At 46.4% G+C, this 17,945-nt stretch overlaps 1 long non-coding RNA gene across 3 annotated transcripts; it reads right to left on the bottom strand.

The window, feature by feature from the left end:
• Nucleotides 1-1,441: 1,441 nt before the first annotated feature.
• On the bottom strand, nucleotides 1,442-12,235 carry LOC114677529 (uncharacterized). Of its 3 annotated transcripts, XR_013416268.1 has the most exons (6): nucleotides 12,114-12,235; nucleotides 8,303-9,381; nucleotides 5,725-7,831; nucleotides 2,569-5,445; nucleotides 1,876-2,210; nucleotides 1,442-1,716 (listed from the first exon to the last, which is right to left on the bottom strand). It is a non-coding gene; the product is annotated as an uncharacterized LOC114677529 (long non-coding RNA). The 3 variants fall into 3 exon arrangements; XR_013416267.1 differs by having other exon boundaries at nucleotides 2,569-7,831; XR_003728862.2 differs by having other exon boundaries at nucleotides 1,876-7,831.
• Nucleotides 12,236-17,945: the final 5,710 nt, after the last annotated feature.

The following is a 17,945-nucleotide window of genomic DNA, read 5'->3' as shown; positions in this document are numbered from 1 at the left end:
AGAATATTCTGTTCGTAGTCAGATAAGGGAAGCTCCAAGGAGGCTTCTTTCTGCATCTGTTGATTCTCATTTGCCTTTAGCTCAAAATATCTTTACACCAAAGTGGCATAGTTTGGGGTGGCATACTCTGATGCCCTACACTGCACATGTGCACATATGCACACACACACAACACACTTTGTGATACTGTTGTTGTACATATTACATCTACCTCAAGCCAGTAAGGCTGATGTTTTCTGCCTGTAGGGGGATGGTGGTAAGGGTAGTTCTCTCAAGAAAAATAAAAAATAAAAGAAGCTGTAAACTCCCAAATCCCATCTTTCAAGAGTAAACTCCACTCCAGTTTCTACCTGCTTCTGCTCACTCTCTAGGTTTTTAAAATATTTTTGAAAAAATTGCCCTTATTATGTCAGGCTTTAGTCTTACTAAGCTACTTAGTTATTACCAGAACTTAATCTCCACAATCATCCTTTTCCAGAGAATTTTGTAAGAACCAATGCCTTCCATTGAAGTCAATTCGTAAACATTCACTACCTTGGGAAAATACATAAGCGTAGACTGAGACCTCATCTTAAGTGCATAATGCTGGAAGCAAGTACTCTAGCAGAGTACGTGCCCCAACAGAGCAAATGTCCTAACAGAGCAGGTGGTCACGTCACCCAGAAGCAGATCCAGCTGGGTGACGGAGGAGGTGCAGGCACCAGACAGCAGAGCCTGCTCTGTGTCTGCAATGGTTTCTTGAATGGGAGCTTGCAGGAATAGGTTGAACATGTAAAATTGCTGCTGTTGACTGTTTTTTTTTTTTGACCTTGAAAAACATGAATGGTATAAGTTCAACCAAATATTCTGCTACTGAGTGTGAGGTTCAATCCTTCTCAAACATTTTCTCATCTTCACAAAGTCCTAGAGTTAAAGAAACACTCTCTATATTGTTACATAAAGGCACATGGGATGGACACTACCTGACTAATAGAGTCACAACTGTAGAAGGCAGGACTAGGGGAGCAGTCCTATTCAAAGACTTCTGCCTTAATGAGGAGTGTTACATAATTTGGGTTCAGAATTGCATGTCATGCATTAACCAAGAACAAGTTTGTGCTTCCTTGAAGGTACATATTATGTTTCTTCTAAATGTCATGGTCCTGAAGGTTGCTACACAACATCGTGGACCCCTAGGTTTGCCAGATTTTGCAAAACATTGAAAGAAAGAGGAAGGAAGGAAGGAAAGAAAGAGAGCAAGAGAGAGAGAAAAAGAAAAGAAAGAAAGAAAGAAAGAAAAAGAAAAGAAGGAAGGAAGGAAGGAAAGAGGGAGGGAGGAAGGAAGGAAGGAAAGAAAGAGAAAGAAAAGGTACAGTTAAATTTAAATTTCAGATAAATGATGAATAATTGTTTGAATAATTATGATTCATGCAATAGTCCTAAGAGAAGCGAGACATCCTTATACTAAAATATTATTTATTGTTTGTCTTAAATTCAAATTTAACAGGGAGTCCTGGAAAATTTAACTGACAACTCTGTTATATTTGTTCAGTGCTGCTGAAAAGGAGAGAATTCTGGTCCTGGAAGGTTACATTCTAGGGAAATGGGCCTCCAGTTGGGATGTTCAGAATTCTGTCCCTAGGAGGATGGAGGCACACCCAACAGAGGTAAAATCACAGTCCATTCCAAGAGTCACCAGCTGGATGCTCAGAAGGAAAATCTTCCTTTTGTGAGCTCCTAAAAATAAATGTAGCTTTATCAGGAGCATTACATGTGAGTGTGCTCTATAATTATTTATCCACTAATTGCCACAATATCCTGTTGAGGTTAGTAAATGTTTTTACCACCCTCATTTTGCAATGAAGTAAGCAGGGATGGAGCAGGAGGTTTACTCACCAGGAGGCCCAGCAAGCCAGAAGAGGGTGGAGGAGAGAGCCAGGCGGGACCTTGTGGTCCTGTCACCAGAGGTCTGCAGGCTGGCTGGCCTCAGAGCCGGCCCTTGGAACGTCATAGCCCAAATAAAACTCAGAGAAGAGGAATAAAGAAGATTCTCTGAAACTCATGAAAACCACACATTCCGAACAGCCCCATTGTTAGTAAACAAAATAGTCTAGAACAAATATTTGCACAAAGGAAACTATTGAAGACAGACTTTATTCTGCCCAAAGGAGAGAATAGCTTACTCACCCTTTGTTTTCCCCCCAAGCAAAGCAGATGTTTCTTGTTAGTGCCTGGAAAAAGAGGATGATAAGACAAGGAAACTCATTCCATTCTATAATAATAACAACAGTAGATATTAATCAAATATCTGTTACATCAGGTACTACACATATTGGATTGAATTTAGTCTTCATGGAAAGTCCCTGTGTACTGACTGCACCCATTTTACCCACAGGAAAGGTTAAACTCAGAACACAAGAGACTGACAGAAACCTTCACACTGCTATCAAGTGGTGGAGGTGAGATTCCAACCCAGGCCCTGTGACTCGAACACATACCATTGTCTGCGTAGACCCTTCCCCACCACCCAGGAAAAAACCAGAACACCCAAATCTAATTACATTATTTGTCTTTTAAAATGACATTTACATTAACTTTTTGTCTTTTTCATTAATTCTAAAGCAATTGCAGGGAAGGGCCGTGCTTCAAGATGGCCACCAACAGTGTCTTGCCAAGGCTCTTAGGTCCGTAGTAATACTTCCAAACACATTATCCTGGTGACCCTCCCAGTGATACCTCGAGGAGGCTCAGGCAGGCATCATTATCATCCTTTGGGAGAAGAGAAAACTGAGTCACAGAAAGACTAAGGGATTTGCCTAAGACCATGCAGTACCGGAAATGGGACCAGAATACATCTGCTGGCTCTTTCCATTGTCCTTGTTGAAAGCTTGAGGAATTACAGCAATCGTCTCCAATGTGCAATCTGAGTAACACACATTTTTTTTCTCACACATATTTTCCACCCCCTGTCTCATGACTGGCAGCTGGAACAGGACTGTCCTGCTAATTCACTTCCGGGGCTCCCTTATTCTAGCAACTCCTAGATAGGGATTGTGACAGGGAAGCCTTCACCACGTGGTTCTGACCTACCTGTCCAGCTCATCAGCTGCCCTCCCAGCAGGAGGCTGTCATTCAGGCCAGACAGGTGATGTCGATCCTCTACAACATACTCATAGCACTCACATCACATTTTCACTCCCTGTTGCCACCTAGGAGCCTGTGCAGTGCAGTGGACTGGGTTTTAAGCCAGAATGCTTTTGCATCAGTTGGACCTGGGTAAAAATTCTCTCCTTACCACCATCCAACTGTGTGACTTCGAAAAAGTCATGTTACATCTTCAGAATCCATTTTCTAATAGATTGTAGAGAATGGGGGATTAGAGATCATGTATTCAAAGCATCTAAGCATCCAGCACAATGTCTAATACAGAGTAGATCATCAAGAAGTGGTTCTTATGATGATAACACGTCCTTATCCTCCTATCTACCTAACTCCTAACCATTATTCAAGATTTACTACTCCCTCGTCTCACTCAAGGTAACTCTCTACTTCCCTGGATTTAACATGAATTTCACCTGTGTGGCATCTAGTTCTTGCTTACAGTCTTTTCATGAATATAAGAAATGTTCATTAGGAAGTGCTATGGGTTGAATTTTGTCTTCCCAAAAGATATTTGGAAATAGGGTATTTGCAGATGTAATCAAATTAGGATGAAGTCATACTGAATTGGAGTAGGTCCTAACCCAGTAACTGGTGTCCTTATACCGAAAGGCAGCAATTTGGACACAAATAGATTCACAGCGATGAGGGAGGCAGAGATTGAAGTAATGCAGCTTGAGGACCAGGACGGCTAAGGATTGCTGGCAACCACCTGAAGCTGGGATGAGGCAAGAAGGGACCCTCCCCTAGCACCTTCTGAGAGAGCATGGCCATGCTGACACCTTGGTTTTGAGGTTTTGAGTTTCTAGCTCTAAAACTGGGAAACGATACATTTATATTGTTTTAAGGCTCTGGTTTGCTGTTATTTGTTATGGCAGTAACAGGAAACTAATACAGGAAAATATCTGATCTAACTCCCAATTGGATAACAGGCTCATTGACAATGGTGAGGACTGGCCTCTTTACCTGTGGTCAGTGCTCAGCATAGCTCTGAACCTTGGGGAAGCCTGTGAATAAACCTGACTGCTGAGAGCAGCTGCATACGGAGCACCACTCAGCTGTTCCTACCACCCTGGAGGCTGCCCTGACAGCTAATCCCACTGCAGGTGCAGCAGCAGTGCCTCTAAAGTCCTTTGGGCTCAACCTGCTGGCAACAGCACCAGCAGGAGAAATTCACTGGATAGTTAGCCATTCCCCATTTGAATAGCAAAGTATTTCCTAAAATGGGGAGAGAAAGCATGATGATAGGTATTGCAACTTGACCCTTCAGAAACTGATCATTTCTTCAGACAAGGACGCCACTGTATAGTTATTCCAGTGTTAAAGACTAGCATCACCAAAACAACAGAAAACACAGTTAAAAGAGCAATATGTCTTCTGTTAATGATGGGATGACTGTTTAAAAGAGGCTTCATTTTATATGCATTCATTCATTCATCATTCACTTCAATATTTGTTGAGAATTTGCTAGGTGCGCAGCACTGCTTTTGCCTCCTTTAGCAGGTCATTATGTAACAGAATTTGAAGGAAATTCATGGGCATGGCAATTTGAATTTTCAAGTGGGGAGGGACACTAATATTTGTTGGTTGCTTGCACTGAGACACTTTATAGGAATTTTAATATCCGATTTTGGTTAATGCCCTTGATCATCCCACAATGTAATTGTTTTAATTTCCCTTCTGCAGATAAAGAATGGATGCCTCAGAGAAGTGAAGGATTTGTCTCAGGCACATAGCCTGTAAATATCATACCTGAGATTCTAATCTGGCTCCACTGGATCCCAATGTCTTTGCTTTTGCAGCAACTCTACCATCCTTCATCCACCAGAGACCAGACCTCCTGTAGCAACCCAAACCCATGGGAGCCAAGCCACATCCTAAGAGGCCCGTGGGACTTTTGGCCACCCCACCCCACCGGGAACCATTACCAGGCTCTTTGCTTTCTACTTTCTTTCCATCTCTCAGCCTCCTTCTGTCCTCATTTGCTTCTCTTGAAGTGGGTGGATGTTGTTTCTTTCTGGTGCCTGCTTCTAGTAGCAACATTCTCTTTCTTCAAGATGTGATGGGAGAGCTTCTTCGCCACTGGAAACTGAAGGACCTGTGGGCTGCACCCCTGAGTGCCCACCTTCCGAGCCTGGAGTAATCACGTGAGCCAGGCCAGGCCAATCAGAGTCTTCCCCCCGGATTTTTTTCATCCACAATGGGACACAGAACACATCATTTTCTGTGGCTTTGTCCTGGGGTGATACAAGTGGGAGTTCTTGTGACCATGGCCTTCCCTCATTCTGCCCATGGAGAAACACCAGGCTGGATGGTGGAACGAGAATGGAGAGACCCGATGATGCCATCTGAGCCCTTAGCTCCTGTCACCCCTGTGCTTCCCAGTTACTAGCAGTTAAATTCCCTTTTTGTTTGTACTAGTATGGGTTGGCTTCTATTATTCAAAATCAAGGGTCCCAGTTCACACATCCAGCTACATTCCATGGGCCGGCTTTTCAACTTCCCTCTTGCCAAAACTTAAATTCCAGTTTCCCATTTTCCTTTTGTTCATCCACTTAGAAGAACCTTAACTCTGGCTAAATTTACCTTCCCAGTCTGTACACCTGGGTGCTGAGTTCATCTGGGGCAGACAATGTCACTACCAAACCGTGGTCCCCAGCCTTCCTCATTTCATCCTCTCTTCCATTCCCAGTAGCAGTTACTTAGGACTGTCTCCACACTCCTCAAACATGACTCTCCATCTTTCTCCTACTTTTCAGCAAGTGATCTTGTCTCCTACTCAGTAGAGAAAATAGAAGGCATGGGAGGATAAGTCTTCCCCATCTCTCCCCACCCTGCCCTTTTATAATTGTGCTGGTGGCAAATTTGTGAAAACAGAAGGTGGCTACTGTTGGAAGCAATTGTTCTAAGAAGGAGTGCAGAATTTCTCTTAGAGAGAGACTGCTCTTTACTTTCAGAAAACATCTTGACTTTTCAAGTGTAAAAGGCAATTGGGGAAGAAATGGAGGTAACTGCTGCAGGACTGTAAAGTCAGCCAATGGTAGGAAAATGAGGGGGTGTTGGCCACCGGAGTGGAGGTACCAAGGGGAAATGGGCCAAGCCTCCTGGCATACGACTGACCTGGAGGAGAAAGATCTGGTTTCTTTCTCTGAAAGAAAACTGGATTGGGTCCTGATTTTTTAAAAACTTTCCAGTCTCCCAGCAAGAGCCAGCCTGCTGCTGAAGGTTTTTTGTTTTGTTTGTTTGTTTGTTTTGTGAGACAGAGTCTCGCGCTGTCACCCAGGCTGGAGTGTGGTGGTGCGATCTCGGCTTACTGTAACCTCCGCCTCCCAGGTTCAAGCAATTCTCCTGTTTCAGCTTCCCAAGTGGCTGGGACTATAGGTGTGCGCCACCACGCCCAGCTAATTTTGTATTTTCAGTGGAGATGGGGTTTCACTATATGTTGGCCAGGCTGGTCTTGAACTCTTGACCTCAAGTGATCCACCCATCTCGGCCTCCCAAAGTGCTGGGATTACAGGCGTGAGCCACTGCACCTGGCCCTCACTGAAGTCTTTGAAAGGCATTTGTGTCGATCAGCAACACAGTCGGCCCTGGGAAACTGAACTGTCTTCCCCATTGTCTTTCCACAGCCATAGGAAAGAGCCAGTGAGGACTTCCCTGAAACTGGGATAGTGCGAGATAGGGGTGCTGCGCCTCATCACTGCACTGTGACCAGTGGCCTTGGGTTCACGGGACTAGGGGGAAATAAAAGACAGGCCTCACACCTGCTTTGGGCGGGACAGTAGGAAGAAGCGTGTTCCCTCCCTCCCTCCCTCTCCCCAGGCCGTCAGGGAGGGAAGAGCGCATTTCAGAAGATGAGATTTATCCTGCGTCTCAAGGGAGATGAGCAGCGAAGAGAGCAGAGAGCACAGCAGATGTGAAGGCCTCAGAGGTGGGGGGTTGCAGCGTGGACCAACGCAACGCAAGAGGAAATGCGATCCGGCACTCCTCCCAGCTTTCCCCAAGTATGCCAGAGGAAGGAGACTCCGGCAGGCGTGCAGAGACTGCTCTGTTGCAGACGGGGCCATTCGTAAGGCAGACAAATGGGTCGACGATGGCAGGGCCTTCCTCCCCCATCTGAGGCAGATCGCCCCATCTGTGCTCTGCGCCTCATCCTCCGCTTCGCCTTGGAAGCCCCGCTCCTTATCGTCAACCTCCTCCTCTCTACGGCTCCCTCCCGCCAGCATGGAGCCCACTCATGCTCACATCTGTCCCACTTACAAAGATGCTTTCTCTCCTGGGTATCCCCTCCAGCTGTAGCCTCTCACTTCTAGCCCAACTTCCACCTTCCCTCCTGCATCCCTCCTAACACGCCTCCACCTCCTCCACTCCCCTGGAAAGGCTCTTTCCCAATCTCTTCCTCGCTGCCAAGCCCAGTGCAGCTTGGCTGGCCTCTCCCTCGGGTCCTCTCGCTTTGGGCTGCGTCTGCCTCTTTCTCTCTGACACTGTCCTTTCGCAGTCCCCTGGGCAGGCTCCTCTGCCCTTGTGCACGTTCATCTCAAGTCGGCTCTCCTCTGTTCTCAGTCCAGACGCTTTCCTTAGGGGACCTCAGGAACCTTGCAGACTGCCAGTTCTCCAAACTCCAGAAAGGGCGTCCACTATCAAATTGTTCGCTCGGCAGCTTCTCCCATTAATCGTGCCACAAGCACTTCACCTGTAACACATGCACGGGTGACCTCATCGCCTCCCTTGGAGCCTGCTCTCGGCTCCTGCTCAAAAACAACACCTGGGGTCCCCAGACTTTGACATCCTTCACCTCTTAATGTCCTCCCTCCTCCAATCCAACTCAGCACCTTATCTTGCCATCAAGTGCACGTCCTGGAAATCTAGACGCTGCCCAGACTGTCCCATCCCAGTTGCCTCGTCCGTAATCTCGGGGATTGATCATCTCTTCCCTGGATGGCAGCCAAAGCTCCCTAAAGGATGTCCTTGCAATGCATTTTGCCCCTTTCAGTTTTGCTTTTCACATGTTAAGTCTTCTGACATGCAAATATCTCCTTGTACTGCTCCTGCCCTTTAAACCATTCCATGGTTTCTCATTGCCCTTAGGAAAACTTACTCTGAACCTCTGACTTGTGCACAAGGCCCTACTTGTTCTGGCTCCTGCCAAGGTCGCCTGACTCACCTGCTACCTATCTCCACTCCCACTGCAGGCTTCTTCCACCTGCCTCTGGACATGCGACCTCTGCCCCTCGGCTGCCCAGTGCAGCACCTGTCCACTTGTCCACAGTGTAGCTGGGGCCTATCACCCTGGCTGCAGTCAAGGAGGGACTCAATCAGTATTTGAGGCAAATGAATATTCTTTCCTGATCAGTTTGTGTTGTTTTCCTCTTGCCTTTTACCTAATATATAAAAAAAGAAATACTATTAAGGAAAGCATGACATGAGAAAGGATTGTAGGTGTTTCCTCTTAGGAGAGAAACGTGAAACAATGGAGGCTGAATGTGTTTAGAGAATAAATATACTCACCAGTATCTCAGCTGGAATTGTCTTATTGACGACATCATCACTTTCCCTCAGATGTGGATGTCAAGTTTGTAACACCAAGAACTGTTCGGAGAAGTTCCCGTCATCTGTCTTCTCGTCTCTCCCCCTGTTCTCCCTGGATGGCCTTACCCAAGTCCAGCTCCAGCTCACCCCTTATTCCTCCATGATCTCCATTTCCAGCCACGATTATTTCCTAAGCTCCAGGCTCGAGTGGCCTCCGCGCATTTCCACCCAAAGATTTCCCATATGGAGGCTCCTTACTTGGGCTCAACGTGCTTTAACCTAGTTTTCTTTCTTAACCTCACACTTCTGTGTTTTCCTATCTCAGTGAAGGTCCCTGGACTAGTTCCATGGGCTGTCATAACAAACGACCACAAAGTAGGTGACTTTGAAACAGCAGAAATGTATTCTCCCCCAGTTGTGAAGGCTGGAAGTCCAAAACCAAGGTGGTGTTATGGCCACGCTCTCCCTGAAGGCTCTGGGGAAGGATCCGTCCTCACCTGATCTGTTTCAGGCGCTGCTGGCGGGCTATGCTGGTCCTTAGCCTGTGGATGCATCACTCCAGTCTCTGCCTCCCTTGTCACGTGGCCTTTATCCCTGTGTTTGGGCCCACATTTTCTTTTCTTCTAAGAATGCCAATCATTGGACCTAGGGCCCACTTAGGGCCTATTCCAGCAAGACTTCATCTTAATTTGATGATATCTGCAAAGGCCGGCCCTATTTTCAAATAAGGTCACAGGTACTGGGCATTAGGACTTGAACATAGTTTTGGGGGACACAGTCCTACCTGCTGGGAGTCCCACTGCCTCCTTCACCCCAGAAATCCTTGACCCTTCCCTCTTCTCTCCTTCACACTCCACATCTAGGCTGTTTATCCTATTTTTAAAATAGCTCTCGTGTTTTCTCTGTCCTCCACTCCACTGTCTTACTTCCAGCCCTAACCAAGCTAAATGACCATGACATCACCCCCACTCTTCCTTTTTGCCCTTTTGAGTCCCCCCAGCCCATCCTTCAGCCAGCATTCTGGTTCTTAAAATTTGCCTGCCGGGCCAGGCGCAGTGCCTCACGCTGGTAATCCCATAACTTTGGGAGGCGAAAGCAGGCAGATCACTTGAGGTCAGGAGTTCAAGATCAGCCTGGCCAACATGGTGAAACCCCTCTCTACTAAAAATAAAAAAATTAGCTGGGCATGGTGGTGGGTGCCTGTAGTACCAGCTACTCTGGTGGCTGAGGCAGGAGAATGGCTTGAGCCTGGGAGGTGGAGTTTGCAGTGAGCCAAGATGATGCCACTGCACTCCAGCCTAGGTGACAGAGTGAGACTCTGTCTTAAAAAAAAAAAAATTGCCTACCAGTCATCCCACTCTGGATATGTCCCTGGCAGCCCCTCCTGTGTGCACTGTGGGTGACACTGTCTCACTGCCTCATTCTCCCCTATCCTTTCCACCTCAATTCCTCTTCTCTTCTGAGAGTCAAAACCAGTTCCTACCATCTCTGAACATTTAATTGCCTGTTAGCAGCTATACTATTTTTAAAAATACAAGTTATTGAATGACTACAACATATATATTATAAATGTAAAGTAGATATTACATCCATTTGTGTATGGGGAAACTGAGGTTCCCCTGGCTTAAGCAACATGCTGAAGAGGGAGCTGAGGTTTGAACCTAAAACTCTATGGCTTCAAAGCTCTTCCTATGAACTGTATGACTAGGCTTCAGAAGATGTAGCCTTGTAAATATCTGGAAGGGCTTGCCACGTTTCCTGTTCTTCTTATAAATTTTGGTATTTTACAGAAACTGTCTGCTGTAAATGAATATAAAACACCTAAAGAAATTTATGATGATGATCCATACCTCAGTTATTCTTAGTCATTTATTTTCTCATTTCATAGTAAACTAATAGCTATTTGGTTCAGAGCCTACAGGCCTATCATTTTTTGCATAGCAATCCTGGTGAATTTATAGACAGTTCCCTGAATAATGAGCTTATTGTGTTATATCTTAAGTTTTGGTAAAACCTTCTCTCTTTTTTTCTCCTTGAAATAAATGTAAGTATATGTATATTCACAAATTTTCTTTTAAACCTTTACAATAATATTTTTATTTTCAGTGCAAATTTTGTTTAGCATGAGACTCAGGCATCCTATGAAATTCTTAGCCAAATAAAATAATAAATCTTTTTTTTTTTTGAGATGGAGTCTCGCTCTGTCACCCAGGCTGGAGTGCAGTGGTGCAATCTTGGCTCACTGCAAGCTCTGCCTCCCGGGTTCACGCCATTCTCCTGCCTCAGCCTCCCAAGTAGCTGGGACCCGCCACCACGCCCAGCTAAATTTTTGTAATTTTTTTTTAGTACAGACGGGGTTTCACTGTGTTAGCCAGGGTGGTCTCGATCTCCTGACCTCGTGATCTACCCACCTCGGCCTCCCAAAGTGCTGGGATTACAGGCGTGAGCCACCATGTCCAGCCAATAAATCATTTTTAAAAAGTATTTTCTGGCAAATAGCCTACCTATTTGGTGTTGGCTTGAACTTTTGGAATTTCTTTAGTTTGACTTATTAAAGTAAATGAAACTTGGGTGAAGAAAATTCCTGTTTTACTCAGGCAGCCGACTCAAAGCTCATGTTATTGACATGCCCTCCGTCTCCTGTCTCCGTGGCTGGTGAGCTGGAAGTCTTCCATGCGTGCACTGCTCTGATGGACTTTATCAACGAGCCATGCCTGACGCACTCACGGACACCAGCGGCCCTGAGCTGGGTGCTGCGAGCCTCCCTCACACTCCTGTCCTGCCTGACGGGATCTATGAACAATCTGGAGGCCTTGGATGGAGTCCACGTACCATTAGCTGTGTGAAATTCTGCATAGATCTGTGGAAAACGTTCAGCCCTGGGCAGGATCAGCTATATAATTTGCAGACCTGGTGCAAAATGAGACTGCACGGCCTCTTGTTCAAATATTACTAAGCATTTCAAGATGGTGACAACATTTACTTAAGCACTGAGCCCAACCACAGGCTGGCTCAGCTCACCTGCCCATGAAGCCAGCCATGCCCTGGGGGCTGCTGCTCTGCTTTTAGACCCCTGGTACTCTCCTTCTTCAACCTGTTATCTGGGCCCTCATTTTCACCTGCATGTGTCATCCATCTCCAAGCGCTGCCGGGCCTGTGGCCTAGATCCCTCCCCGCAACACACCCAGTGCTTCCCCTTCTGCTACCTCTCACCCCCGCCACCAAAAATCCTCCACACAGGCCTCCAGATCTGGCCCTTTCTGTCCCTTCCTTCCTTCCCTGACATCCTCAGCTCCAGTCAGGCCTTCTCCGGCCTCGGTGTGTCTACTGTGGCTTTCTCCCACGCTGCCCTCGGGAGGGATGCTCCCGGTCCCTGAGCCTCCTCACTGGCGGCCCCCTCTGCCTGAATCGCCCTTCCTCTCTGTCTTCCCCTGGCTAACACTTACTCAGCCTTCGGGTCTTGGCTTCAGCACAATGTCCCCTGTCCTCCAGGAGCTTTCCCTTCCTCCGCAGACCAGGAGTCATCCCCTGGCTGCCCACGCCCCAGCGCGCTCTTCCTGCTGGTACAGCTACGTGTATTTCCTGTCCACGAAGACAGGGTGCCTACGCCTGCATCAGAGTAGAACTCTGCAAACATTTGTTGATAGTGGGATCGATGCCAGGCTCTCCGGTGAATTCGGTGTCACACACAGAGAGAACTGCTGTCACTTGGCAATGAGAGAAATGCAGTACCTGATGTTGCTGCTGCTGTTGCTACATTGGAGGCCCAAGGAGCGTCATTGGAGCTGGTGACTCTGCTGAAAGACAGTGTGGCTCATCTGAGCAAGTACTGCTCACTAAAGTGTCCACTACTTGTGTTGCTATTAAGTGTGTTTTTATTTATTCATTTATTTTGAAATGGAGTCTTGCTCTGTCGCCCAGGCTGGAGTGCAGGGGCACAGTCTCAGCTCACTGCAACCTCTGCCTCCCGGGTTCAAGTGATTCTCCTGCTCCAGCCTCCCGAGTAGCTGGGATTACAGGCTCCTGACACCACACCAGGCTAATTTTTGTATTTTTAATAGAGACGGAGTTTCACCACGTTGGCCAGGCTGGTCTCAAACTCTTGACCTCAGGTGATCCGCCCGCTTCAGCCTCCCAAAGTGCTGGGATTACAGGTGTGAGCCACCGTGCCCGGCCAAGTGTGTTTTTAAAATGTGGCTTCTGAGATGATATGTGCATTTCAAAATGTTCTTCTCTGTTTTTCTGGTTTGTGACAATATGCGTATGGTACTTTGATAGTCATGAGGAACAACCCGTCCCCAGGAAATTTTACGTTAAAAAAAAAGCACCAGGCAAGAGCAATTTGCTGTTAGGGTTCATTTTAATTGCAAATGTATTTCCTCTGGCTGGAAAGGGGAAACATCTTACCTGACCTGCTCTACACCCCACAGAAGAAAGGGTATGAAGAGGAAGTGAAGTATGGTGTTATGTAAAAGTAAGAAGACAAAACAGCCATCGCGCTACACCGAGGCTGCTGCCGAGTCCCACGGTGGTGTTGACTGCTGCTGAGGTCCTGAGCTGGGAGGAGAGTGAGGGACCTGGCCTTCAACTCCAAGGCCATGGCTGTAAGAAACAATGATTTCCAACCCCACTTAATTATCTCTCCTCAGTCACTTTTTCCCCTTCTGTTATATTTGTCTTCTGCCATGTAAGTAAAGGAAGGAAAAGCAAAATTTAAGAAAAGTCTATGGAGTAGGTTAGGCAGGGGTTAGTGTGGATAGTGAGACTGAAGGGTCAGAGGAACATGAGACAGGTCAGACTGGGGTGGCCAACTGTGCCAGTTCACCTGCGACTGAGGAAGTACCTGGGCCTGAGACTCTTGTTTTAAAACTGGGATGGTCCTGGACAAACCAGGAAGAGTAGATCCCCCTACTCCCTGATGGCCTGGGAGGCAGCAGATATGGCCCAGCCGTCCATCCTCCCAGGAACCCCCACTGTGAGGTCACATGCCCTGCACCTCCCCATGGCACCCCCTGAGGGCCTCACAGGATTACCCTTTTCCAGGGCAGTTTTGGGAATCAATTCTGGCCTGACCTTGGGAATCCAAGCCATACTTTCATCTTCAGCATGCCACTTCTTAAACGATTTTCCAGAATGAAACTCCTTTAACTTTTGTTTTAAAATGATTTGTGATGAAAGAGAGAACAGGATCTTTGTATGAGCTAAGATTGTGGCACATTAGAACAGTCAAAATTGTTGCCTTTAACTTGCATTGAATGCAAATTTCAGTTCCTAAAAAACCCAAATAAGGTAATAAATGTTCAGGGAAGGAGGTTTGATTTATCTCTTTTCCCAAAATGATGACCTTGTAGGAAAATTGCTGATTGAGGAAAAACACATGGAGTGTTCACACTAACGCAGGGACACACTTCATGGCTGCTAGAGGGTCGCCATGAAAATAATTAGTATCACACCCCACTTTCCACATACCACCCCCAGTCTTTCTAATGATTCCATGAAGTAGGTGCCCTCATCATCCTAGTTCTACAGATGAGAAACTTGGAGCAGTTAAGTGGCCTGAGGACAGGCATCCACACCTCACTGTCACCAGCATTGACAGCATCCCCACCATGGTTTTGCTTCATCTCTTCTTATTCAAAGAGAGAGAGAAAAAAGTCTATTTCTACTTCTGTATAGCCCTTGTGCTAGCTCAGCCGCTCAGACCCAGGGAGTTAAAGTGCCAGCAAGCGAAACACCTCCAGCTGAGTACAAAAGATGAGACAGCCAGAGGCAGCTTCATGTTGAAGGCAGATCCGTAGATGGCAAAGATCTTTCACATTCTTTGGAGGAGGAGGAGAAGCAGCACTAGTAACAATTGAAGGAGTAATTAGTAATAGTAACAATAAAAGTACCTTTCATTTACTACTTGTCACACACTGGGTGCATTTAGGTAAATGCATTTAGGTAAATTACATATTTAGGTAAATTATATATTTCTAATTTTCAAAACAACCCAGTGAGGAAACTGAGACCCCGAACGTGGCTTTATCCCAAGGCTGACCCCAATGTTCAAGTGTTTTGCATTTTATCATATTCACATTTTCAAACGAGTTTCTCTCATTTTACAGCTGAGGCAACACAGATTTATTGGGGGTACAGTTTCCAGCGATTACACATCCTTAGAATCCACAGGGCCAGATTTCACACCCACCTGTCCAGAAGTCCCTCATACAGAACTCAGAGTCAGTGCCTGGGAGAAGCCGCAAGGCTTGTCCAATCAGCTGGCATCCCGAGCCCCATAGAAGGATGGGATCCCAAGATACTAGTTAGGAATCTTTTGGTTCTATGGGATACAATCACCCAGAGTTGAGCACACAAGGAAAATGTAATACCTGAGAAGTATCCAGCAGAAGCAGGACCAGGCCTCCCGCAGAGCTTGTGGAAGGGCAGGACTGAAGTCTGAGAAGCCTTCGGGGCTCTGTCTCTTGTTGCTGTAGGACAACTTCCACACGCGTCAGTGCAAGGTGGGGAGCACGGAACGTAGTCTGGGGAGCGCCGAGCTACACATTGTGAGTCCAGCAATAGGAAAGATTTCTTTGTTCCATTTCATATTCCAGGGGAAGCACCAGTGAGTGGCTAAACCTGGGTAAGGTCGCCATCCTGGTCCACACTATTATAGACAGGAGGCAGGTGACCAATGACAAGTTCATCCCCTTGGAATGGGGGACTGGAGTTACCAGAGAGCTGGGAATCATTGTGAGTGGACAGAGGACTCAGTAGGTGTCCACTGTGTGTCCAGGTGTCTGGATTCAAAACAAGTTAAAATGAAACATCATACTCACACCCAGACAAAGTTAAGCAGGGACAAGTTAGTGACAAGAGAGTTCACCAACTATTTATTAAAAATCTTCTGGAAAATATGTGTGTGCTGTAAATATTGTCTTGATGATGACAATGAGCTGTTTTAAAATATATATACATATATATATTTTGAAATGGCGTCTTGCTCTTCCAGACTGGAGTGCGATGGAGTGATCTCAGTTCACTGCAACCTCTGCCTCCCGGGTTCAAGCGATTCTCTTGCCTCAGCCTCCCGAGTAGCTGGGACTACAGGTGCCCGCCACTATACCCAGCTAATTTTTATATTTTTAATAGAGACGGGGTTTCACCATATTGGCCAGGATGATCTCTTGACCTCATGATCCGCCCACCTCGGCCTCCCAAAGTACTAGGATTACAGGAGTGAGCCACCGTGCCCGGCCAGAAGATTTTTTTAAAGGATAATTTAGTGGGGAAACATGCTCCCAGACAACAATGCTCATGGACCCGAGACCTTTAGGATGCTTTTATTTTATTTTATTTTATTTTTTATGAGACGGAGTCTAGCTCTGTCACCCAGGCTGGAGTGCAGCGGCCGGATCTTAGCTCACTGCAAGCTCTGCTTCCCGGGTTCACAGCATTCTCCTGCCTCAGCCTCCCGAGTAGTTGGGACTACAGGCGCACACCACCTTGCCCGGCTAGATTTTTTTTGTATTTTTAGTAGAGACGGGGTTTCACCATGTTAGCCAGGATGGTCTCGATCTCCTGATCTCGTGATCTGCCCGTCTCGGCCTCCCAAAGTGCTGGGATTACAGGCTTGAGCCACCGCACCCGGCCTTTTAGGAGACTTTTGCTGCAGAGGAGTCTGCACGGATAGGCTTTCCTGACTCATACCCTACTTGTTTCCAAAGCTTCCCTGTGAATAAATATTAAGCAAGAGGGTGAGGATGGAACATTAGCAGATGTGAACATTTTGGCTCTTGAGGGTGAGAGTGCTGCATCTACGCCAGGTCCTTTCTCTCTGGAAAATTACTAAACTACACTCAAATGATAGAACAAATATATTTCGAAATGAACACCCGAAGCCCCCACGGCTGTAGCTGTGTGCCTCCATGCACTTCTGCAATGTGGTGGGAGTGGGAATATCCATGCACAAATACTTGCCTGTATCCATGCACAAATACTTGCCCATCTAACTCTTCATGGGGGAGATCAGATCAGAGTGGAAGGGCTAGGTGTCCCTGAGGGTAACGCCCAGTGTAGAATCAAGAGGAGTCTCTTGCTAACCTTAATAGGCTTGTTAACTTTCGGCTTTCTTCCTGTTCCTTTTTGGATAGTCTATTAGATTGGCACAAAAGCAATTGCAATCTTTGCCATTAAAAGTAATGGTAAAAACCGCAATTCCTTTTGCACCAAAATAATACATCATAGGTTTACACTCAGCCTTTGTTACTATTTAAGGTTGAATTATTTCCGTGCAAACCCTCAGAGCACAGGTATCCATAATTATACTTTGCAAGAGATGTTACGTGCTACCAGCAAATTTTCCAGCTCAGTGTTGCAAGGCAGTAGCTGTACATCTTCTGACATGTGGTTACTCATTCCATACAGTACTGAGAAAGAGCCTTAGTCACATTTGGCCTCCCTGAGGAAGTGTCAGGCCACATCACTGCAGCCACATTCCTTCGCAGAGCTTGCCTTAGCCTCGCTCCTCCAGGCGAGTTCCATGCCCCAAGCCGGCCTCGTGATGGCCCCGCCAATGTTGAGAAGTGATTCATCGTCAGCTCGAGGGGAAAAACAGACTGTGTAGGAAGGTTCCATATGACAAAAACATCCGGATTTTTTTTCTTTCTGCCTTCTACTGGGCAATTCGGACCTTGTTAGCATACATTTGAGGTGGAAGTGTGACGTCATTAAACTGATTTACGAAAGTCACATACAGAAACCAGAGTCATTTTTTAAAGCCCCAGTGTGGTTAAAGTTAACTTCCTCTGTACATTTATAGCAAAGGCTTTTGAACATGGTTGAGGGCAGAGAGCCAGCTTTGGGTAGATTGGAGAAGGTCTATTTGCTGGTTCCTGCTTCTTCAATTTGTATTTCCCCCTCAGTTTTACCAAGGAAAAGGCCTTAGTGGACTCAATTCAATGTGAAGCTTGTGTTATTCTCTATCTGTGGCCGCTTCAATGTGAACACCAATGACCATGAGCCGAGTAATGACTTGGAAATATACTAGACAGAGCACAGCTATGGGAAATACCACGAAGACTATTTTAGCTCCAGAATCACACCATTAAGACTAGCTTAACTTAGTACAGCATCTGGATCAGAAATAGTCCTGAACATGCATACACAAAGCAATTATACATTTGCATGATGTGGACACAGAGCTTTAAAAAGCAACCTGGATATAGTGTGTCAGTTTTCAGAAAGGGACCAAGACGAGATGAATGAACCTTGACACCTGCTTTGCTCTCTTCCAC

This window comes from Macaca mulatta, chromosome 4 (assembly GCF_049350105.2).
Source record: "Macaca mulatta isolate MMU2019108-1 chromosome 4, T2T-MMU8v2.0, whole genome shotgun sequence".
Classification (NCBI taxonomy): domain Eukaryota; kingdom Metazoa; phylum Chordata; class Mammalia; order Primates; family Cercopithecidae; genus Macaca; species Macaca mulatta.
Note: the sequence above shows the minus strand (reverse complement) of the source record. Positions and strands in the feature narration are given on the sequence as shown.